This window comes from Mobula hypostoma, chromosome 2, assembly GCF_963921235.1.
Source record: "Mobula hypostoma chromosome 2, sMobHyp1.1, whole genome shotgun sequence".
Taxonomy (NCBI): domain Eukaryota; kingdom Metazoa; phylum Chordata; class Chondrichthyes; order Myliobatiformes; family Myliobatidae; genus Mobula; species Mobula hypostoma.
The window spans coordinates 42,237,050-42,260,327 of NC_086098.1; the positions used below are offsets into that span (position 1 = coordinate 42,237,050).

Below are 23,278 nucleotides of genomic sequence, written 5' to 3' on the forward strand. Positions count from 1 at the left end.
TCCCAGAGGTCTATGTTGCTGCTGTTAGAATTTAATTGTGAATAAATGGGAATTGTTTTTGTGTTCATCACACTTTATTCAGCTGATAATTAATAATCATTAAGCATACACACCAGCAAAATTATTATGGATGATTTGTGAGATGGTTTGTGGTGTTCCCCGTTTGTGCTCTTTAAAAGTACCATTTAGCCTGTGACATGAAGATTCAGAATGTATTTGGCCTGTTTATTAACTCATTAGAAATACTTGAGTGGTCTTTCTGGTTTTGGAAGGAGTCCAGTCTGACCCCTGATTGTCTCAGCCAGTGTTACTGAATGTATTTGTGTGATGTTTGAGACTGAATAGTCCAATAATTGGGAAGATATTTCACCATTATGCCACTTATCTGAAAACAGGGTGAACATCAGCAATAGGATTTTTGTTTCCTGTGAAACCAAGTCATGTTTGGGGGTGACGACGGAGGATGATATGAGAGTCTCACTGAAGATTGGATTTCTATTTAAGTTGAAGTGGTCTAAACACTTGCAAAGGAGTTTGCTTAGAAATTAGGTCACACAATCCTCTTTATTTTTAGCTGTACCAGGTTGGGTACTGTAAAATCAGACACAACAATGATAATTTCTGATTTTCTTTATGTTGATCTGTAAATTAATTCCTTCATCCTGCTATTTGCCACTCTCATCTGATGTGATTTCTGCATCTTATACGTGCTAAATCATGTATTTTCCCTTTATATATTTCAAAATGAGCATAGCAGTGGAGATTAAAGCAAATCTTCATGAAACATACATTGCTGGTCATAACTCGATCTTCACAGTGTAGCACCAGACTGGAATTTGAAACTCTGAGCCTTTCTGTCCTTCAGACCATAAGCTCCGTGATACTGATCAACACCTCCACACAATGATATGCTTATTTTTACACACCAATCAATTTTCTTTTCCCCACAGGTTTTTGGAGTTTTGATTCTCTCCTCCAATCCATCACTGTCCTCTGACTGCCTGATCCTCTTTTGGGCCTAACTACCACTTGACCCTCCAGACAGACTTTCAGACTTTGCCCCAAAACTTTCAAACTTTTTTCCTGACCTCCAGTCTCCTTCCTCATAGCATTCCAATCAGTCAGCCACACCAGCACCCCTCAAATTCCATCCAACATCACAACTTTCCAGTCATCTCCATGGGTCCCTGATCGCCCCTACCTTAACCATTAGATTGGCCCAGGAATGCTTGTTTTTCCAATGTGTAGATTGCCTATGATTATGGTATTTCCTGACCCTGGCTCTACCTTTCTACTGGTCTGTCAGCTTCTTGACTCCAGCCTCAGACCTATAAGGCCAATGATTGGATGCCCCCTCTCTCTTTTACCCTGACCTGGGGCCCAAATAACATTTTCATGCTTGAGGAATGTAGCACATAGTCCAAAATTATTGTTGATGTGCTGATTTGCAACCAACTAAATATCCATTAAGCCTCACTTAGAATGTGCAGGTCATTCTCTTGTTACTTTTTTTGAATTCAGCACCATTTTTCACTGCATCTGATTTATCCTGGAACTATGGTCCCACTCATATACTAGATTTATTCCTTGGTGAATAAAATATATAGCTCTTGAGTTTTTTTTCTGCTAGAGGCTATGAATATATTTATTTTATAATAGAACATCAGCAACTGTCTTTGCTATACTGTTGCTGACACTTATCTATGTATGAACAGAGGTATTTTCCTGTGTGTTCAAAACTTGTCAAACTTTTCCTGCAAATTAGAATATAATCCTTATCAGAAAAAAACAGACTTATTGCACCCCTGTAAGTGGCTCTGCAAGGTTTTTGTTTAACATGCTGCATACACTAAGGATCTTATAAAAGAGTATGCCTTATGGCAGATGTGCAAGTAAGACTTGTGGAATTCCTTTTTTGCTGAAAGCTCTGTAATATGACTCCCTTCTAACATTTGACATATAATATCTCTCAGTCAGCAAATGTTACTAAAACCACCAAATGCAGGTTGACAGTGTTGTTAAGAAGGCACATGGTGAGTTGGCCTTCATCAACCATAGGATTGAGTTCAAGAGCCATGAGGTAATGTTACAGCTATACAAGACCTTAGTTAACCCCTACTTGGAGTACTGTGTTCAGTTCTGGTCACCTCACTACAGGAAGGAGTGTGGATACTACAGAGAGAGTGCAGAGGAGATTTACAAGGATATTGCCTGGATTGGAGAGCATGCCTTATGAGAATGATTGAGTGAACTTGGCCTTTTCTCCTTGGAGCGACGAAGATGAGAGGTGACCTGATAGAAGTGTATAAGATGATGAGAGGCATTGATCATGTAGATAGCCAGAGGCTTTTTCCCAAGGCTGAAGTGGCTAACACGAGGGGGCATAGTTTTAAGGTGCTTGGAAGTAGGTACCAAGGGGATGTCAGAGGTAAGCTTTTCACACAGAGAGTGGTGGGTGCGTGGAATGCACTGCCAGTGATGGTGGTAGAGGTGGATACGATAAGGTCTTTTAAGAGACTCTCAGATAGGTACATGGAGCTTAGAAAAGTAGAGGGTATATAGGAAAATTCTAGGCAGTTTCTAGAGTAGGTTACATGGTCGGCACAACATTGTGGGCCAAAGGGCCTGTAATGTGCTGTAGATTTCTATGTTTCTGTGTAAATAGCTGAGCATCTATGCTGATCTACTTCACTGACTTCCTTCCAAAAGGATTATGTAAATGGAAAAAAAATGCATTAAGAAAGACAGGAAATATTTAACAACCTTTTTTTAACTTATAAGAACAATTCAAATTGGAAATAAAAGTAATGAGAAATTAGCTGAAGTAAAAAATATACAAGTTAAATGGTATTGAGTCAAAGTATGAGAAAAATGAAAATTAGACATTTAAATTAGACAGTGTATATTTGATGTTCACAGAACAAAAATGTTTTGGGAATAATATGGGTAGTTGGAGAGTTCCATCCATCTTGATGTACTGCTCAGATTAGGCATTCTTGAACTGTATGTTGAGAAATGATGTCCCAGAGTGGCTTAAAGTTGGCCAGATCTCAGTGATATCCATGTCATTCATTATTCAACCAGTGTAACACTGCTCAAGGTGAAGTCAGAGAGAACCAAAAATGATTATTTATTGTGTAAAACATAAAAACCTTTTTCAATGGTAAACCAACAACAACATTCTATTAAGATAAACTGTGTATTTTCTGGCAATTCTTTCCCAGCACCTTGAGATGCTGTGCTGGTCACAAGACAGGTCATTTGAGAGTCATTTGCAGATTGGAGTAAGCACTTGACATCGTGGGCCCGCAGTATTAGTGTGATTTCATGCACTAAGACATGCAGGTCTTCCACATTTCTCACTATTTACCTAAGTTGTTTCTTTTGTTGGAGTGTTGTCGCTTCTGAAAACCACTTAACCCTGGCTTTCAACCATGCATTGCACCCCTCCCAACAACCCCTTCCCCCAGTAAAGGTTTCCACGTAAGGGTTGTTACGGACTGAAATTATCCCTGGCATGCATGGGCCCACATGCTGTGACATGACCTTTGACAGGCCCTGTCAGCAGTGCTTCACTTGTGGATGAGAGCTGTTGCAATGAATTGTTGTGTTGTTCCATCTTTTGGTGTGACAGTGATTTGAGAATGAGTGAAAGCTGTCCCAATTTAAAAAAAAAATCACTGCAGACACAGCAGTGGAAATTTGTCAGGGTTTCTCTGAAAGGGAAAATGGACTGGATAGGCCAAGTTTGTTTTCTTTGCAGCGGAGAAGGCTGAGAGAGCATCTGACTGCAGTATATCTTATGCGGGATATAGACAGGATGGTAAGAGAAGTTGGTCCTCCTACCAGAAGTATCTATATTCAATGACAAAGATTTAAGATATATTCTCTGACTCAGAGGAAATTTAGATGGAATATATTCTCCTAGAAGGTGATTAAAATCTGGAATGCACCTCCTAAGAGGGTAACATAGGCAGGTATATAACAGTTCAGAGGAGGTGGTAGGGGGAGGTGATATTACAATACTAAGATACATTTGGACAGCTAAATAGATCAGAAAGGTTTGCAGAGATATGGTCAAATGCAGGAAAATGTGATTAATGTAGACAGGAACTTTGGAAGGAATGGACAGATTGGGTTAAAAAGTCTGTTTCCATGCTGTAAAGCCCTAACAATCTATTAATCTATAAAAGTAAGAGCATTGAAACACTAAGGCATACAAGGCTGCAGACTGAGTGCTGGAAAATGGATTGGTATAGCTAGGCATGTGATGGGCAGCACAGACCTGAATCTGTGCTACATCTGCGGCTCTTCCTGGTCCTCAAAACAAAACTAAAAAGAAAATAGTCAATTAAAACAAAAAGCTAAATATTCTTCCCATTTCTCCACCATATTGTCATTTGCAGTGTTCTGTTTAATTTAGGACCCTAACTTCCATATTTAAAAGATCTACTATTCAAAAATAGGAAGGGTATTATGATTGCTCATTGTTAGGACCCCTCCAAGATGGTAGTGTCAGGAAGATACTTGGATCTCTAACAAACCGATTATAAAGGACAAACAAACTCACACTCTCCCTCAAACTCGTGAAATAGAAATGAAGTTAGTACTTAGCTGTAGTGTGTGTTCTTTTGCAATTGCCACTTGTCACCTTGATTTTGCAGTTTTTTCTGTCTATTTGCATGCTGTTAGACTGCAAAATTGCAAAAGCAAAATGACAAGTGGCATTGCAAAATGTGCATATCTGTGAAGATCTGTCTTCATTAGGCATTTACCAATAGGAGACAGCAGCTGAAGTATTAAGAGGCTTTTATTTGCAACCAGGATTATAGTCTGAAATGTTGTTGAAATATTGGAATAAATGCTTGAACAGCACTGGACAAGTGTGATGTTAGTCTCTGAAGAGAGAAAATTATTGCAAAGGCTGATGAGGGATTTTAGTGTATGTCTCTCAGAATGGACCTGGACTGCTCCCATCTTTTACTAAATCACAAGATGACAGTGGTACCACATTTAACAGTGAAAGTTGTTTGAAACTGCACGCTTCCTGGATTATGCACCACATCTGGTGACAGTCTTCGAGAACTGTACAGTACCTTCAGAACAAACCATAAAGTTCCATGATTTCTTGCTTCCATGAAAGGGAAAATCGATAGCTTACACTAGAAGTCAGATTTGTTCATGCACAATATTTCTTAATCAAATGCTAATTCTACAAATTTTTGTCAAATGTGCACGTCTACACAGTGGGATATAATTAATATGAATGTATTTGATGACAATGTTGCAAAAGCTGTGGTTGCTATGCAACTTGCCCTTCCTTCGCATTATTGGCCTTCATTTTACAGTTGATGCATCAACAGCTCAGAACGAAAAAAAACTCAATCTGTAAACAAATCGTCTTTTGATATTGGTTGATTGTTATTGGCTGATTATTTCAAAATACCCAGTGATATAGCTGAGAGAACCACTCAGCTGTCAACACTGCCTTTTCAAATGGCAGTTAGTGATGGACAGTAAGAGCAGGCCTTGCCAGCAGTCCGCATGCACTAAAAGGAAGAAATTTTAAAGAATTGCTTTGAAAGCAGAACAAATTGAAGAAATTTTTAGCTTAAATAATGCACTTGATGGTTAAAGCAGTGAATAGTAAAGTTATGTGGAATGGGAAGTTCATACCATTTCTGTCCAGTTCTGCACAAACTTAACAAACCAAGCCAGTATGGTTGCCCATGTACCATTGGACCTCATTTAGTGAGAGGAAGACTGTGTCAGTTCTTTTTTGTTGATTGATGCCAAGTGGCTTTTTACCGGAAATATGCGCACAATAGCATCATGTGGGACGAGAACTAGGCTCAGTTGTATTAGCACACACAGTGTCAGACGGATTGTCCAGCTTTACTCTCTAGTCTACAACATGAAGGATCCGCACATGCTTGATATATTGCCAACAGGACTAAAGTTATCTCAGCAAGGAGCCAGCACTTTTAAGTCATTTTCTTTTAAGAAAATTGCCAAAGAAGATAAAAAATGTGCATTTTATTCTTGAATCAAGAATGCCTGTCAGATCCTGAGTATTGTAAAAATAATATTACCTGCAGAAAAATGCTGTGCAGGTGTGTAGATTATTCTCTACTCCCATGATGAAACTAGTGACCTTTAAAGTTTTATGATGCTATTGTAAAATCAGTTTTGTTTGCTTGCAGATAATATATTTCCCACTATATTGTGGCTTTGTGTTTAGTTGCATTTTGAAGCTAAATTACAAACCAATTAACAGAGCAAATAAAGATACTTTGCAGACTTTTGCAAAAGATTGTGCAAAAGCCATTTGATTTGCCTATGGAATCCTCCTTGTCCGTAGGCAAGTCTTGCAAAAGCAATGGTTGCACAAGAGTGGAAAAAAAAACATCTGTTGACACCCTGCTGCTGGTTGGGTCAGGTAACAGAGAATAAATAAAGACCAACATGTTACTTTCTTTTAGCCTTCACCTCTTCTTTCACCACTAATCTTAAGAGATTATGGTTAAGATTCGGTGGAAGAAATATTGATTAGTTTGGTATTAGCAGTACTGATCTGATGTGTATTACACTGCATTAAAGCCTTCTAGGATAGACTGCCGTGGAATACATTTCTTACATCCTGAAATTTGGAAGAATATAAAACATTTCATGGGTGACTTCAACTTCCTTAATACAAAAAAATTAAGATGGAGTGTGGCCAAAAAGGACTCCTGGCATAGTACATAGGCCGACCACAGGAAAGGTCATACTAGATCTGGTAGTAGGCGTGAACCTGGACAGGTGAAAGATCTCTCAGTAGGTGAGCATTTTGGAGGCAATGACCATAGCACCCTGACCTTTACCAAAGCCTTGGACAGGGATAGGAACAGGTGGTAAGGGAAAGTATTTAATTGGGGAAGGGGGAAGATGACAATAAGACATAGGAGCAGAATAAGCTATTTGGCCCTTCAAGTCTGTTCTGCCATTCAATCATGGTTGATCCTCTGTTCCCCCCCTCAGCCCCACTCCATGGCCTTCTCATTGTATCCTTTGATGCCATGCCCAATCAAGAAACTATTAAGCTCTGCCTTAAATATATCCAGCAACCTGGCCTCCACAGCTGCCTGTGGTACCACATTCCACAAATTCACCACCCTTTGGCTAAAGAAATTTCTCTGCATCTCTGTTTTAAATGGACACCCTGCTATCCTGAGGCTGTGTGCTGTTGTCCTAGACTCTCCCACCAAAGGAAATATCTTTTCCACATCTACTCTGTCTAGGTCTTTCAACATTCGAAAGGTTTCAATGAGATCCTCCATCACCTTTCTAAATTCCGGCGAGTACAGACCCACAGCCATCAAGTGTTCCTCGTATGTTAAAACTTTCATTTCTGGAATTATCCTTCTGAACCTCTTCTGAACCCTCTCCAATGCCAGCACATCTTTTCTTAGATGAGGGGCCCAAAACTGTTCACAATACTCAAGGTGATGAAGCCTCAGCATCACATTCCTGCTCTTGTATTATAGACTTTTTGAAATGAATGCTAACATTGCCTTTGCCTTCCTCACCACCGACTCAACCTGCAAGTTAATCTTGAGGGTGCTCTGCACAAGGACTCCCAAGTCCCTTTGCATCTCAGATTCCCGGATTTTCTTCCCATTTAGAAAATATTTCTACTACCAAAGTGCATGACCGTGCATTTTCCAACATTGTATTTCATTTGTTACTTTCTTGCCCATTCTCCTAATCTGTCAAAGACCTTCTGCAGCCTTCCTGTTTCCTCAACACAACCTGCCCCTTCACCAATCTTTATATTATCTGCCAATTTGGCATCAAAGCCATCTATTCCATCATCTAATTTATTTATATACAGCATACAGAGAAATGGCCTTAATACCCTCCCCTGCGGAACACCACTAGTCACAGGCAGCCAACCAGAGACGGATCCTTTAATTCCCACTAGCTGCCTCCTACTGACCAGCCAATGTTCTAACCATGCCAGTAACTTTCCTGTAATACCATGGGCTCTTAACTTGGTAAGCAGCCTCATGGATGACACCTTGTCAAAGGCCTTCTGAAAGTTCAAATATGTAACATCCACTGCATCCCTTTTATGTATTCTACTTGTAATCTCCTCAAAGAATTCCAGCAGACTTGTCAGGCAAGATTTTCCCTTAAGTAAATTATGCTGACTTTATCATGTTTTGTCCTGTGCCACCAAGTACTCCATTACCTCATCCTTAACAATTGATTCTAACATCTTCCTAACCACTGAGGTCAGGCTAACTGATCTAATATTTCCTTTCTGCTGTCACCCTCCTTTCTTGAAGAGTGGAGTGATATTTGCAATTTTTCAGTCCTCTGGCACCATGCCACAGTCCAATGATTTTTGAAAGATCACATGACAAGATAGGCCAAAGCCAGCATGGTTTCCTGAAAGGAAGATCCTGCCTGACAAACCTACTGCAATTCTTTGAGGAAATTATGAGCAGGGTAGACAAAGGAGATGCAGTAGACGTGGTATACTTGGATTTTCAGAAGGCCTTTGACAAGGTGCCGCACATGAGGCTGCTTAGCAAGATAAGAGCCCATGGAATTACTGGGAAGTTACTAGATGGGTAGAGCCTTGGCTGGTCAGCAGAAAATAGAGAGTGGGAATAAAGGGATCCTATTCTGGCTGGCTGCCGGTTACCAGTGGAATTCCACAGGGGTCAGTGTTGGGATCGTTATTTTTTACGACGTATGTCAATGATTTGGACTACGGTATTAAGGGATTTGTGGCTAAGTTTGCCCATGATACAAAGATAGATGGAGGAGCAGGTAGTGTTGAGGAGACAGAGAGCCTGCAGGGTGACTTAGATAGTTTAAGGGAATAGGCAAAGAAGTGGCAAATGAAATGCAACATTGGAAAGTGTATGGTCATGCACTTTGGTGGAAGAAATAAATGGGCAGACTATTATTTAGATGGGGAGAGAATTCAAAATGCAGAGATGCAAAGGGACTTGGGAGTCCTTGTGCAGAATACCCTAAAGGTTAACCTCCAGGTTGATTCGGTGGTGAAGAAGACAAATGGAATGTTGGCATTCATTTCTAGAGGTATAGAATACAAGAGCAGGGATGTGATGTTGAGGCTCTATAAGGCACTTGTGAGACCACACTTGGAGTACTGTGTGCAGTTTTGGGCTCCTTATTTTAGAAAGGATATACTGACATTGGAGAGGGTTCAGAGAAGGTTCACGAGAATGATTCAGGAAATAAAGAGTTATCGTAAGAGGAACATCTGGCAGCTCTCAGGCTGTATTCCCTGGAGTTCAGGAGAATGAGGGGAGGATCTCATAGAAATATTCCAAATGTTAAAAGACCTGAACAGATTAGATATGGCAAAGTTATTTCTCATGGTAGGGTAGTCTAGGTCAAGAGGGCACGACTTCAGGAAGGAAGGACGTTCTTTTAGAACTGAGAGGCGCAGAAATTACTTTGGTCACATTGTGGTAAATCTGTGGAATTTGTTGCCACGAGCGGCTGTGGAGGCCAAGTTATTGGGTGTATTTAAGGCAGAGATAGATAGGTTCTTGATTAGCCAGAGCATCAAAGGATATGAGGTGAAAGCAGGGGAGTGGGATGACTGGATGAAGTGGATCAGCCCATGATTGAATGGCGGAGCAGACTCGTTGGGCCGAATGGCCAACTTCTCCTATATCTTATTGGTCTTATGGTCTTATGATCATTACTAATGCCTCCACAATCTCTGCCACTACCTCTTTCAGCACCCTAGGGTAAAGGTCATCTGGCACAGGTGACTTATGTATCCTTAGGTCATACAGCTTTTGGAGCACCTTCTCCCTTGTGATATAGTAACTTCACTCACTTCTCTTCCCTCACACCCTTCAACATCTGACACACTGCTAGTATCTTCCACAATGAAAACTGATGGAGCATACTCAGATAGTTCATCTGCCAACTCCTTGTCCCCTGTTGTTATTTCTCTGGCCTCATTTTCTAGCTGGCCTATGTCCATTAGCTTTGACTTCCCTTGTCTGCCACAGTTGCACTGTTTTGCCATTTGAGTATTTCTTCATTTTTTCCAGAAACTCACATATCTGCTATCATCCCTACCAGTGTCTCCTTCCAATTTGCTGTGACCAACTGCTCTCTCATACCACTGTAATTTCCTTTGCTCCACTGAAATACTGCTACATCAGACTTTACTTTCTCACAATCAAATTTCAAGTTGAACTCAATCATATTGTGATCACTGCCTCCTAAGGGTTCTTTAACCTTAAGCTCCCTAATCATCTCCGGTTCATTACGTAACACCCAATCCGGTATAGCTGATCCCCTGGAAGGCTCAATGACAAACTGCTCTAAAAAGCCATCTCGTAAGCATTCAACAAACTCACTCTCTTGGGATCGATTTCCAACTTGATTTTCCCAATTGACCTGCATGTTGAAATCTCCCATGACTATCATAACATTGCCCTTTTGACACACCTTTTCTATTTTCCGTTGTAATTTGTGGTCCACATCCCAGGTACTGTTGGGATGCCTGTATGTAACTGCCATCTGGGTTCTTTTATCCTTACAGTTTCTTAATTCAATCCACAACGATGCAGCATCTTCTGATCCTATGTCATAGAAACATAGAAAACCTGTAGCACAATACAGGCCCTTTGGCTCACAAAGTTGTGCCGAACATGTCCCTACCTTAGAAATTACTAGGCTTACCCATAGCCCTCTATTTTTCTAAGCTCTATGTACCTATCCAAAAGTCTCTTAAAAGACCCTATTGTATCCGCCTCCACCACCGTTGCCAGCAGCCTATTCCACGCACTCACCACTCTCTGCGTAAAAATCTAACCCCTGACATCTCCTCTGTACCTGCTCCCCAGCACCTTAAACCTGTGCCCTCTTGTGGCAACCATTTCAGCCCTGGGAAAAAGCCTCTGATTATACACACGATCAATGCCTCTCATCATCCTATACACCTCTATCAGGTCACTTCTCATCCTCCGTCGCTCTAAGGAGAAAAGGCTAAGTTCATTCAACCTGTTTTCATAAGGCATACTCCCCAATCCAGGCAACATCCTTGTAAATCTCCTCTGCACCCTTTCTATGGTTTCCACATCCTTCCTGTAGTGAGGCGACCAGAACTGAGCACAGTACTCCAAGTGGGGTCTGACCAGTGTCCTATATAACTGTTACATTACCTCTCGGCTCCTAAATTCAGTTCCACGATTGATGAAGGCCAATACATTGTATGCCTTCTTAACCACAGAGTCAACCTGCGCAGCTGCTTTGAGCGTCCCGTGGACTCGGACCCCATGTCACATCCTTCTACTGATTTGATGCCATCTTTACCAGCAGAGCCGTGCCATCCCTCTGCCCATCTTTCTATCCTTCTGATACAATGTGTAACCTTGGAAGTTCAGCTCCCAACCACAACAATCCTTCAGCCGTGATTTAGTGATGACCACAGCATCATACCTGCCAATCTGTAATAGTGCAACAAGATCATCCACCTTATTTCTAATATTCCATACACTGAGATATAACACTTTGAGAACTGTACATGCTGCCCTTTTTCATTCTGCATCCCTAATGCACTAATACTCACCCTGCTGCCTGCAGTTATGTCCTGAGCAGTCGAACAACAAATTTGAAATAAATACTTTTTCCACTGGATCAATGTTAAAATACTAAGCAGCTGATTTTGTACCTGAAGTAAGTTGGTTACAGCAAGAGCTTACCATAAGCGTGTACGTGAAAACAATACAACCGATTAACAGATGCAGTTTCAGTGGAGCAATTACTCATTTGACCAAAAACTTTCTCTGCTCTCAGAGGCAATGTATAGCAATTACTATTTATTAAAAATTTGGTTGGACAAAATAGGCCTATTGTAACTTCAAGAAATGAGAGAATGGAGAGCAAGAGGAAATTGAGTATTGCATGTGCCTAACTATGGAGATATCATTTGTGAATCAGGTTAGTGGTCAGGCAGTTCCAATATACAGAGGCATGCAAAAGTTTGGGCAGCCCTGGTCAAAATTTCTGTTACTGTGACTTTGAATAGCTAAGCAAGTAAAATAGGAACTGATTTCCAAAAGGCATAAAGTTAAAGATGACACATTTCTTTAATATTTTAAGCAAGATTTCTTTTTTTATTTCCATCTTTTACAGTTTCAAAATAACAAAAAAGGAAAAGGGCCCGAAGCAAAAGTTTGGGCACCCTGCATGGTCAGTACTTAATAACACCCCCTTTGGCAAGTATCACAGCTTGTAGCCAGCTAAGAGTCTTTCAATTCTTGTTTGGGGGATTTTCACCTATTCTTCCTTGCAAAAGGCTTCTAGTTCTGTGAGATTCTTGGGCCATCTTGCATGCACTGCTCTTTTGAGGTCTATCTACAGATTTTCGATGATGTTTAGGTCGGGGGACTGTGAGGGCCATGGCAAAACCTTCAGCTTGCACCTCTTGAGGTAGTCCATTGTGGATTTTGAGGTGTGTTTAGAATCATTATCCTGTTGTAGAAGCCATCCTCTTTTCATCTTCAGCTTTTTTACGGACGGTGTGATGTTTGCTTCCAGAAATTGCTGGTATTTAATTGAATTCATTCTTCCCTCTACTAGTAAAATGTTCCCCATGCCACTGGCTGCAACACAAGCCCAAAGCATGATCGTTCCACGCCCGTACTTAACAGTTGGAGAGGTGTTCTTTTCATGAATTCTGCATTCCCTTTTCTCCAAACATACCTTTGCTCATTACGGCCAAAAAGTTCTATCTTAATTTCTTCGGTCCACAGGACTTGTTTCTAAAATGCATCAGGCTTGTTTAGATGTTCCTTTGCAAACCTCTGACACTGAATTTTGTGGTGAAGATGCAGGAAAGGTTTCCTTCTGATGACTCTTCCATGAAGGTCATATTTGTGCAGGTTTCGCTGCACAGTAGAACAGTGCACCGCCACTCCAGAGTCTGCTAAATCTTCCTGAAGGTCTTTTGCAGTCAAACAGGGCTTTGATTTGCCTTTCTAGCAATCCTACAAGCAGTTCTCTCGGAAAGTTTTCTTGGTCTTCCAGACCTCAACTTGACCTCTGCCGTTCCTGTTAACTGCCATTTCTTAATTACATTAAGAACTGAGGAAACGGCTACCTGAAAATGCTTTGCTATCTTCTTATAGCCTTCTCCTGCTTTGTGAGCATCATTTATTTTAATTTTCAGAGTGCCAGGCATCTGCTTAGAGGAGCCCATGGCTGCTGATTGTTGGGACAAGGTTTGAGGAGTCAGGGTATTCAGACATCCCAACCTGCAAAAACTCATTTCAGGGAGGTATCACTACCATTTCAGGGAGGTAGCACCCCCACCCCCCTGCAACACCATATCCCCCCCCGCACCCCCCCCGACCTCCAAGGGTGTATGTAATACTTTGTTTAGTGATTTTGTCTAATCTGTAAACCAAGTTAGGTGTATGCAGCAAATGTGACATTAAAATGTGTACTTATATTATCATGTTTATTCTATTACAACTTTAAGCGAGTTTGGCCTCATCACGTAGGACACCAATAACGTAGCTCCTTAGCAGCTAGCCAGCTAGTTTAAATAACGTTAGCTATGCTGTAATGACACCTGTTAAACTCACCTCAACATGACTTTTACATTTTAACCCACCATGGGCAATAGAAAAGTCACTGTTGCAAACAGTGCAGCGAGCAACACTGACATTATTTTTGAGGTCGACTGTAAAGCCCGCCCACAGAGAAGACTGATAGGTCTACTTAGCAGGGGTCCCCAACATCTTTTAAACTGCAGACTGGTTTAGTATTGACAATATTCTTGCGGCCCGGCCGACCGGGGGTGGGGGGGGGTGGCGGTGTTAATCACGACCGGAATATAGGTGATAAGTCAATAGCATCATAACATTTTAAGTAACGTTTGGATATTAAACACACAGCGCATATTTTCCCTGTATGAACATATAAAATCATTGCGACACACCAATATCGCTGAATCAGTGTGAGCCCTGGGCTTGTTTTCCTGCAACAAGATGGTCCCATCAAGGGGTGATTGGAGACAGCGATACTCGAAGGGGGTTCCTTATGTCCAGTCTATTCTGCAATTTAGTTTTCGTTGCATACATTGCAGAAAACTCTGCTTCACAGCAATATGATGTTGGAAATGGAAGCAACGTTTTCAGTGCTTTCGTGGCTATCTCAGGATATTTAGCCTTGGCTTTGATCCAGAATGCCGGCAGAGATGTTATGTCAAACATACTTTTCAGCCCACCGTCATTTACAAGCTCGAGGAGTTGACTTTTTCCCGTGCTGACATGGATGATGCATGCGTAATGACCTCGCGTGCGTTCAAGTTCAACAGTGCGTGACAGGGAATGAGGAAAGGTGCAAATGACTCATATCGTTTCATATCGCCAAATCATATTGTTTCCTCACAGCCCGGTGGTTGGGGACCACTCTTAGCACAAAGAGAGACCAATCAGGATGCTCGCTCTCCCTCTCCCTCTCAAAAAAAATCTATTTCCGGGATATTGTATATAATTTCCGGGCGTCAGGGAGCCTCTATCGATATGCGGGACACTCCCGGATCTTCCGGGAGAGGTGGGATGTCCAGGGTATTTATGAAGCTTTGAAATTTGCATCACCTGGCCTTTCTTAATGATGATTGTGAACAAGCCATAGACCGAACAAGCTAATTAAGGTCTGAGACCTTGGTGAAAATTGTCTGAGAGCTCAAATCTCTTGGGGTGCTCAAACTTTTGCATGGTGCTCCTTCCCTTTTTTTCACTCTAAAATTGTACAAAACAAGAATAATACACTAATCTTGCTTAAAATGTTGAAAATAATGTTTCGTCTTTAATTTATGACTTTTGCAGATCAGTTCATCTTCTACTCACTTAACTATTCACAGTAACAGAAATTTTGACCGGGGTGCCCAAACGTTTGCATGCCACTGTAAGCTCAATAGCACAAGTGTCAAGTGAACTGAAATCCTAAAATAACTTCATCAATGTGACCTGATGGTAGTGTTATCCTGTAAATATTATCTTGCAATACTGGGAGACAAAATGGGACATGCACACTATTCTGATGTCAACTCAAAAATGTGTTTATCTTAAAGAAGAAAATGGAAGTCATACTGATATGAGGTAACACTGAAAGTTGCATGTCTTAAATTGAGATTTTAAAGACACCATAGTAAGCTTGAAAGTTCACTAGAAGTTTCTGGCTGGTGTGAGCAATTTGTTAGAGTGAGAGTCATAGATTTATAGGAAACTACAGCACAGGAACAAACCCTTCAGCTCACTTAGACCATGCTGCAGCATTGAAACTATACCTGCACATAGACTATGGCCCACTATCTCCTTCCCACCCATGTACCTATCCAAACTTCTCTTAAACGTCGAAATCAAAATTACATCCACAACTTGCATAGGCTGCACATTCCACAGTCTCACCACTCTCTGAGTGAATAGGTTTCCCCTCATGTTCCCCTTAAACATTTCACCTTTCACTCTTAGACAATGACATCTAGTTGTAGTCTCATCCAACCTCAGCAGAAAAAAAAAGCCTGCTTGCAGTTACCCTATCTATACCATAATTTTGTGTACCCCTATCAAATTGCCCCTCAATTACCCTTCTCCCAATTAGGAGTTGTCCTAATATGAGGCAAGGGAAGTCCATAAGACATTAATAGCTACCAATAGGAAACCACACTCAAAGCCACAGTTCATTCACTAAAATAAATGCACATTGCAGTTTATTCTAGAATATGCCAAGAAACATGTTCCAATTCTTAATGCCTCACAAGAAGAAATATTTTGGAAATTCAAACACTCTGAGCTCAATGCCCAATATTGCTTCTGCTCTAAGATATATTTCTAAATGGATTCAGGAATTCTTGCGGCACAATCTTTGTTTTTATTTTAACCGTGTCTTAATACAGCATTTTCTCATTACAAAGTGATATACGTTGGTAAAAGTTGCCAAAATAACCGTGACTTAATATAAAGAAAACAAAATTGAAAAATGCAAATACTGGAAATCTGAAATGAGAAAAGAACTGGAAGTACACGGCTGTTTAATCAACATCTACTCAATGAGAACGCATGTCAAAGCAATACATATCACTCAGAAACAGCAACAGCGGGAACATATCAATGACAAATGTTTTTAAATCGTTTGATTTATGAGGCTTCTGAAAATAATGGATTCAGTAAAAAGGGTGGACACTGAAAACTCAATATAAGAAGCAAAGCAATAACCTAGATTGGTTTGAGAAGCTGCTCTTGCAGAACTACCATCCAGCTTTAAAGCTAACCTGCTTCAGTGCTTCAGTTTGTGAGAAAATTGCTTCTGCTAGGACAAATTTATCCTGGAGCTTTTTGTTTCTGTGGGATATATACTGAAGATTTGCTCCCATTCCAAAGCTTGATATTTGCTTTACATTCTAACAGTGACATAGTCTGAAACTACCTATTTTTTTCATGAAATCAATTTGCCCTGTTGCAATCTGGAACAAAATTAATTGGGAGTTTGTAGCTACCTTCACAATAGTCTCCTTTCAATGTATACCACATTATCAGTGTAAATGTGATTTACCTTAATTTGAGGCCACTAACACGAGACTCCATTCTGCCTAATCGTCAAATATTGTAATATCTGTGTTTGGATTTGGATGAATGAATGTAAAAAGCTAGTTGTTATTCTGGTATGATTCACTAGACTTAAGTTATCATAGGTCATTTAGAAACAAAAATATTTTCTTGTGAATTTAGGTTTCAGAGCTGCAGTAAGTAATTCATTAGCTCACACAAATAATGCCCTGAAGTATTGAATTTAACTTAAGTAAAAATTCAAGTCCCAAATAGCTTTAGAAGGAAGTTCCAAGGTTTTCATTAGACTGGAAGCACAATTTGCTTTGATTTAAGGAAGACAAAAATTCTGGATGTTTGAACAAGTGTCCCATTGAACATGTGATGCAGCTATAAAGCAGGTTCTTAAAGAATAAAGAAGTTCAAGTTCCAATATAAATGTTGTCTGTAGGTTGAATTTAACATAATGAATATCAATGGTAAAGAGGCCAAGGTTTAGCATCATAGAGTTATACATTGGAAGCACCACAGTAGCGTTTAGCACTATGCTATTACAGCTTGGGGCGTCGGAGTTCGGTGTTCAATTCCGTTTTCTTCTGTAAGAAAGTTTGTATGCCCTGTGAGCACATGGGTTTCCTCCAGGTGTTCTGGTTTCCTCTCACAGCACAAAGACATACCGTTTGGTAGATTAATTGATCATGGTAAATTGAACTGTGATTAGGCTAGGGTTAAATTGGTGGGCTGCTAGACGGTGTGGCTCAGTAGGCCAAAAAGGTTAGTTCTGTGCTGTGTCTCCCTAAATAAACAAAAACAGGGAAACATGTCCTTTGAGTTCCAGGAAAAAGATCATTCTCAAAAGTTCTTCAAAATTTCCGTCCCTTTTGAGCCTCCTCTTCACCCTCCAATTATTTTTTAAGTTTCTGTGCGCATTCTATGGACCTGTATGGTCTTATCTATATTCTGAGTATAACTTTATAGCTGATATTGTGCTTGTCTTTTTGGGTCATACCTCTGTTGACAATTAATAGAAATCAGAATAGCATATTTCTGTTAAAGTGTTGTTAAAAAGTCTATCCTGACAATTTTTCTTTGCTATGCAATTTCATCTTTTGAGAACCCATTGCAACTGACAAAATGTTCGCCATGGACTTTGACCGTAGAATCATGGATATTTACAGCACAGCGGAAGCCACTTGGACTGCAGTGGGCATACCTGCTGTAAAAGAGGCCTTCAGGCAAATTCTATTTTCCATTTGTTGATCCGCAGCCTTGTAAGTTATGTGACGTCGCAGCTCATCCAGATACTTCATAAATGTGATGGTATTTCTGGCTTCGCCATGCTATCAAGTGGGACATCCCAGACTGCCATTGCTCTCTAAATGAAAATATTTCTGGAACTCTAAATCTTCTACGAATCTATGCTTCCCAGGTGTTGATCCAACTGCAAAGGGGCCTGAGACTGCACCTAAAATAAATACTCTCATAAGAGTTCTATTCCAAAATAAGAGGCCCAGACTAGTCATAATTTCTCATGAAATGTTTCTTGCAACATTTTCATAAACCTCCTTTGTGCACTCTCCAGTACTTTCAGATTCTGCTTGGATTCTGGTGAGAACTAAATGCAGTATTTTACTGTAAACTTTCTGGTTATTTTTAATGCAACCAACATGATCAGCATCCCTTGAGGGTTTCAGTTTGGGACCTTTCATCTGGACTATCCATTTCAGAACATAATTGCTGCCTGAGCTGTTGAATTCCCCCAGCAACACACACAAAATGCTGGAGGAACTCAACAGGCCAGGCAGCATCAATGGAAAAGAGTACAGTCGACGTTTCAGGCCGAGACCCATCAACAGTCCTGCTGAAGGCTGTTGGTCTAAAACGTCGACTGTAGTTTTTTCCATATATGTTGCCTGGCCTGATAAGTTCCTCCAGCATTTTGTGCGTATGCTTGGATTTCCAGCATCTGCTGGTTTTCTCTTGTTTGCGATTGAAATCCTCCAGCAGTTTGTATGTTGTTCCAGATTATGGTGTCTGCAGTCTCTTCTGTCTCCATGTAACATGTTTATCTTGCTTTACTATTCTGTACCTTAAACAACAAAAGAAAATATCCAATATGCATTCACAACTACTATCTTTGCCAGCCCTGCGACTCTCTGGGATCTGTGGGCCTGTATTGATTCAGAACCATTCCTGTATGTTACCTTGGATGTTTTGAGCTGGCGTACTGCATGCGATTAGAATTAATTCTAATCACCATGGTCACTGAATGAGAGCACACAATTGAGGTATATAAAATTATAAGGGGTGTTGATAGAGTAGACTCCAGGAAACTTGTTCCTCTATCAAAGGTGGACATTCTGCAGCTGGAGAGTGTTAAGTACCTAGAAGGCACTGCCTTAGTGTGGTTGAAGCTGGTTAGTGAAGGCATTTAATAAGGGTCCTGATAAACACTTGATCACTTGGGCACAGAGTGTTATAGAACCTAAAGGTGGGCTTAATAAATTGGGCAAGATTAATTTGTTCCATGCTGTTTGATTCCGTGATTTTAGCTCGCCCTGTTTATACAATATCCACTCTGTTCTCCAAGGGTGCAGTTCAGCCTACCATATTGACCCAACCTAGTGGAAAATCTTCAACCTGTGCCTGCATTAATGGATCTGGCAGAGGAACAACCTCTGTGCATAATTTATCATGCAGTGGTTTAAGTGACAGCAGGTTGACTCAGACTGCAGTGCCAACAGTTCCATGTGAGCAGTATTACTGAGAGCACTGCACAAGAGCAGGGCTAGGCAAAGCATGGAAGCAGGAACATTATCTCCTGCCCAAATATGGAGAGATGACCTGTTGTCCACCTGATATAATTCATAAACAACAGGAATTCTGCAGATGCTGGAAATTCAAGCAACACACACACACAGTGCTGGAGGAACTCAGTCAGTCAGGCAGCATCTATGGAAAAGAGTAAACAGTCGACGTCTGGGGCCATGATCTTTCATCAGGACAGGAAAAAAAGATGAGAAGTCAGAATAAGAAGGTGGAGAGAGTTTAGAGTGCTGTCTAACCGCAAATATACCAAAAGAAAAAAAAATTGATTGAAAAAATGCAATATTTATTCATGTTTTATGCTGTCCAAAAATTGGGAATAAAAGTAATCAAATAGGAATAATAGATTAGTGGTAAGGTTTTAATTATTTATTTTTATGCGCCAAGATTTAAGTAGTTTTTATCTCTATATTTTCCAAAAATAATACTTAATTTTCATTTAATCACAAAACTTTCCTACTCCAGTAATTTAGAGCTGAGAGTAATTTCATAGAACAGCTGAAGTTAAATTATTTGTCAAAGCATTGGCAACACACGAAAAATATTGTAAAACTAAACTTCCTGGCATAGATTTATTTGGGAAATGAATGTTGTTCATTGACTTCCAAATTTTTGTCAACGCAACTCCCTTTTTAGACCAGCATAAAGTGTTCTTGCCAGTTAGGAGAATCTGCAAGAAAGAACTTGCATTTATATAAGACCTCTTACCACCAAGAACTTACTCTGAGACAGTATGATTATCATTGTAGTATAAAGAAACATGGAATGTCAATATCAAATCCCACTTAGTATTGCATCAATCTGTAACATTTCTATGTTTGTTGTCTGAATTCTTGTTCGGTATACAGTGGTTAACATATTTGAGATTGGGTAAATCCCTAACCTAGAGGATTAAAAGCTGCTCTTGTTTAAAGAAGGTAGATAGAACAAACTAAGTAATAACAGACCAGTTACTTTAACACTGAAAGTTGGCAAATTGTTGAATCAGTTCTGAGGGGGTACTGATATTACAAATCTGAAGACCATTTTAAAGGGCAATCAAGGTCTTAACAAGGAGGATGGATAAAAAGGGCAGCAGATGATTTATTTTCCACAGGTCAGAGCAAAATTCCACATTGCAGCTGACCAAAAATGTAAAAGCTCATGTGATCTATGGCAGATGGTAAATTAGCTTCATATTTCACCAAGAGTAGGAAGCAAAGAGTTGTGGTTACATGATGTTTCTGCGACTAAAATGCTGTCATCAGTGGGGTTTCACAGTGCTCATTACTCAGAAGTGACTTCGACTCAGAGGCCTATGGTAAAAAAAAGTTTGCAAAGATGTGTGACCGAAGGTGAGAAGGGCTTGGACTGTTGGAAGGTATGATCTGAATAGAAAAATAGGAAGTGAAATTCAGTTTCAGAATCTGTGGTGTGGTATATTTGAGTCAGTTGACAAATCAGAGTTTTGACGAGAGATTGGGGAGTGTGGCTACACAGTAGCTTAGCAGTTAGCATAATGCCATTACAGCACCAGAGACCCAGGTTCAATTCTGCTGCTGTCTGCTAGGAGTTTGTATGTTCTTCCCCATGGCTATGTGTGATTCCTCCGCATGCTCCGGTTTCCTCCCACATTCCAAGGACTTGTGGGCTAGTAGGTTAATGGGTCACTTCGGTGTAATTGGATGGTGCAGTCTCATTGAGCTGGAAGGATCTGTATCTCTTAAGTAAAAACAAAATAAAATTTGCAGGGCATGTGGCACCATTTGGTGTGCTGAGGGAGATCACTGGGTCAAGTGAAGTCAGAAAATTGAAAAGGCATCAAGAAGCTTGATGATTGGAGTGGGTGAGGGGCAAAGGGATCTTTGTGGTGGTAAGAGCAATTTAAAACAGAAAATGCTGGAAACGGTGCAGGTGAACAGAATCTGTGGAAGGAGTAATTTTGTCGGTTCATTGTAATAGCATGCCTAAAAATATTTCAGTTTCCAAGTTGTTGGTGGTTCTGAATAAAATTAGAGCAAACATGTTAACCCTGGTTTAATTGTGGCTTTCCACTCTGACAGGCCAGTGTTCAAGGCCCAAGCTGCTTTCTCACATTGCAAATGAGTGACTTTAAAAATAAATTATTTCTACTGTGGAAGGAAACCAAAACCACAGTTAAAATAATCATCTGGTTTATCAAGAAAATAGTGTCATTCTAATTAGCCTGGTTTCTGTGAACTTTACATTTCCCAGGCAAGAAGTTGACCTGGAAATTGCAGAACTCCATTTTATTTCTAACATTAAAATGTTCTTGTGGGCCACTTTCATGACATTTGTGAAATTCACATGAAGATTGAGATTTTAAGTAGCGAGATTCACAACAGCATTTTTGTGTTTCTAATTGTGAGTGTGTATGCTGAAACGATCAGTGTCAGTGTTGCATTTCTCATTGCTGTCAGCATGCACCTTGGCAGATGTAATCTTCGCAGCCAGCTCTTAAAGGGTAGCACAGGCAACACTTTTCTGACTGTATGGGGGAATTGCTCCTGAATTAATGCTACTGCATGTCAAGTGGGATGGGATTGGGGAGAAGTGACGAGTGGATAAGATGCAAACAACAGGAATTCTGCAGATGCTGGAAATTCAAGTGGTTAGTCCTGACGAAGGGTCTCGGCCTGAAACGTCGACTGTACCTCTTCCTAGAGATGCTGCCTTGCCTGCTGCGTTCACCAGCAACTTTGATGTGTGTTGAGTGGATAAGATAGTGTTCTCAAATGATCAAAAAGACCTAGACAGGCTGGTGAAGAACCACACGAGACATGTTTTTATATAAGATTGACAGAGACCAAGAAAGACTAAAACCAGGAGCTTCAGACAGTAGCTTACCCAGGAGATATCTTAAGGACATGAATCCCATCCATGAAAGGCTGTATTTTAGTCTGAGGAGCAAGCAAGCTCTGTCTGCTTGCTCAGCTGGCTAACAGAAATGTATTGGAAATCTCCTTTATTTGAGCCTGGAGTTTGGATTCCCTCTGTAATGCAGTGATAAGCTGTGAGATGGTGCAAAGAACAGTTGCAATCTAGAATGAACCTGAGGGCAGGGAGCTGCGAGTGACCCTGAACTCGAGGTGCATGGGAAAAGCAGACGCACCACATGTCAGGTTGTAAATGCTGGCACCCGGAATAACTTGCAAATGACCATAGGGAACACTGCTCTGAACCTGTCAGCTTCAACATGGGGTTACACAAGGTAACCTGACAAGGTTGTTCTGTAAATCTCAGAGAAGATATTATCTTTTGGGGACTTCCAACAAATGGTGCAGAGGTGAACCAGAAAGTAGTTTTAACATCAGTAAAAGGTGGCAAAGCAATTTTCAGGCCGAGCAAATTTTATCTCCAAGAATTGGCAAAGTATTGCGCTGATGTCATCATGCATTCTTCCAAATTCATCTTCTTCTGACAGTTGCCTGATCTACTGTACCAGGTTCCTCCATCACTGGGGTCCATTCTCCAATGACCGCCATATGATTTTCTACTGTTATTTACATAATTTAGCAAAGATTTTGATTGACAACTCCACACTGAGTTTTAGCTCCATCCCAGAGCACACTGTTTTAAAGCAAACATTTCATAATCAGCTTAAGAAATATCAGTGCTTTCAATGTTAGATTTCTTATTTTAATTTGAGGAAATGCTACTGTTTTTGTTCAAGTAAAAGTACTTGTACTTTCTCAACGCTCAAAAAATACAATTAAGGAAGTGATGAAAGAATGCTGATCAGTACTTTATGTGAAATCTTTCTCATGACCTTTGTAGGGTGCAATGGAGAGCTTTATCTTTTTCATCAGGGTTGGATCTGATTCTCTGGCCAAGAATTGTAATCTAACCCA

General features: G+C 40.4%; 1 protein-coding gene across 14 annotated transcripts in view; it reads left to right on the forward strand.

The window, feature by feature from the left end:
* Nucleotides 1-23,278, forward strand: part of dnmt3ab (DNA (cytosine-5-)-methyltransferase 3 alpha b) — a 523,149-nt gene that overhangs the window by 195,230 nt on the left and 304,641 nt on the right. The window lies entirely within an intron of this gene.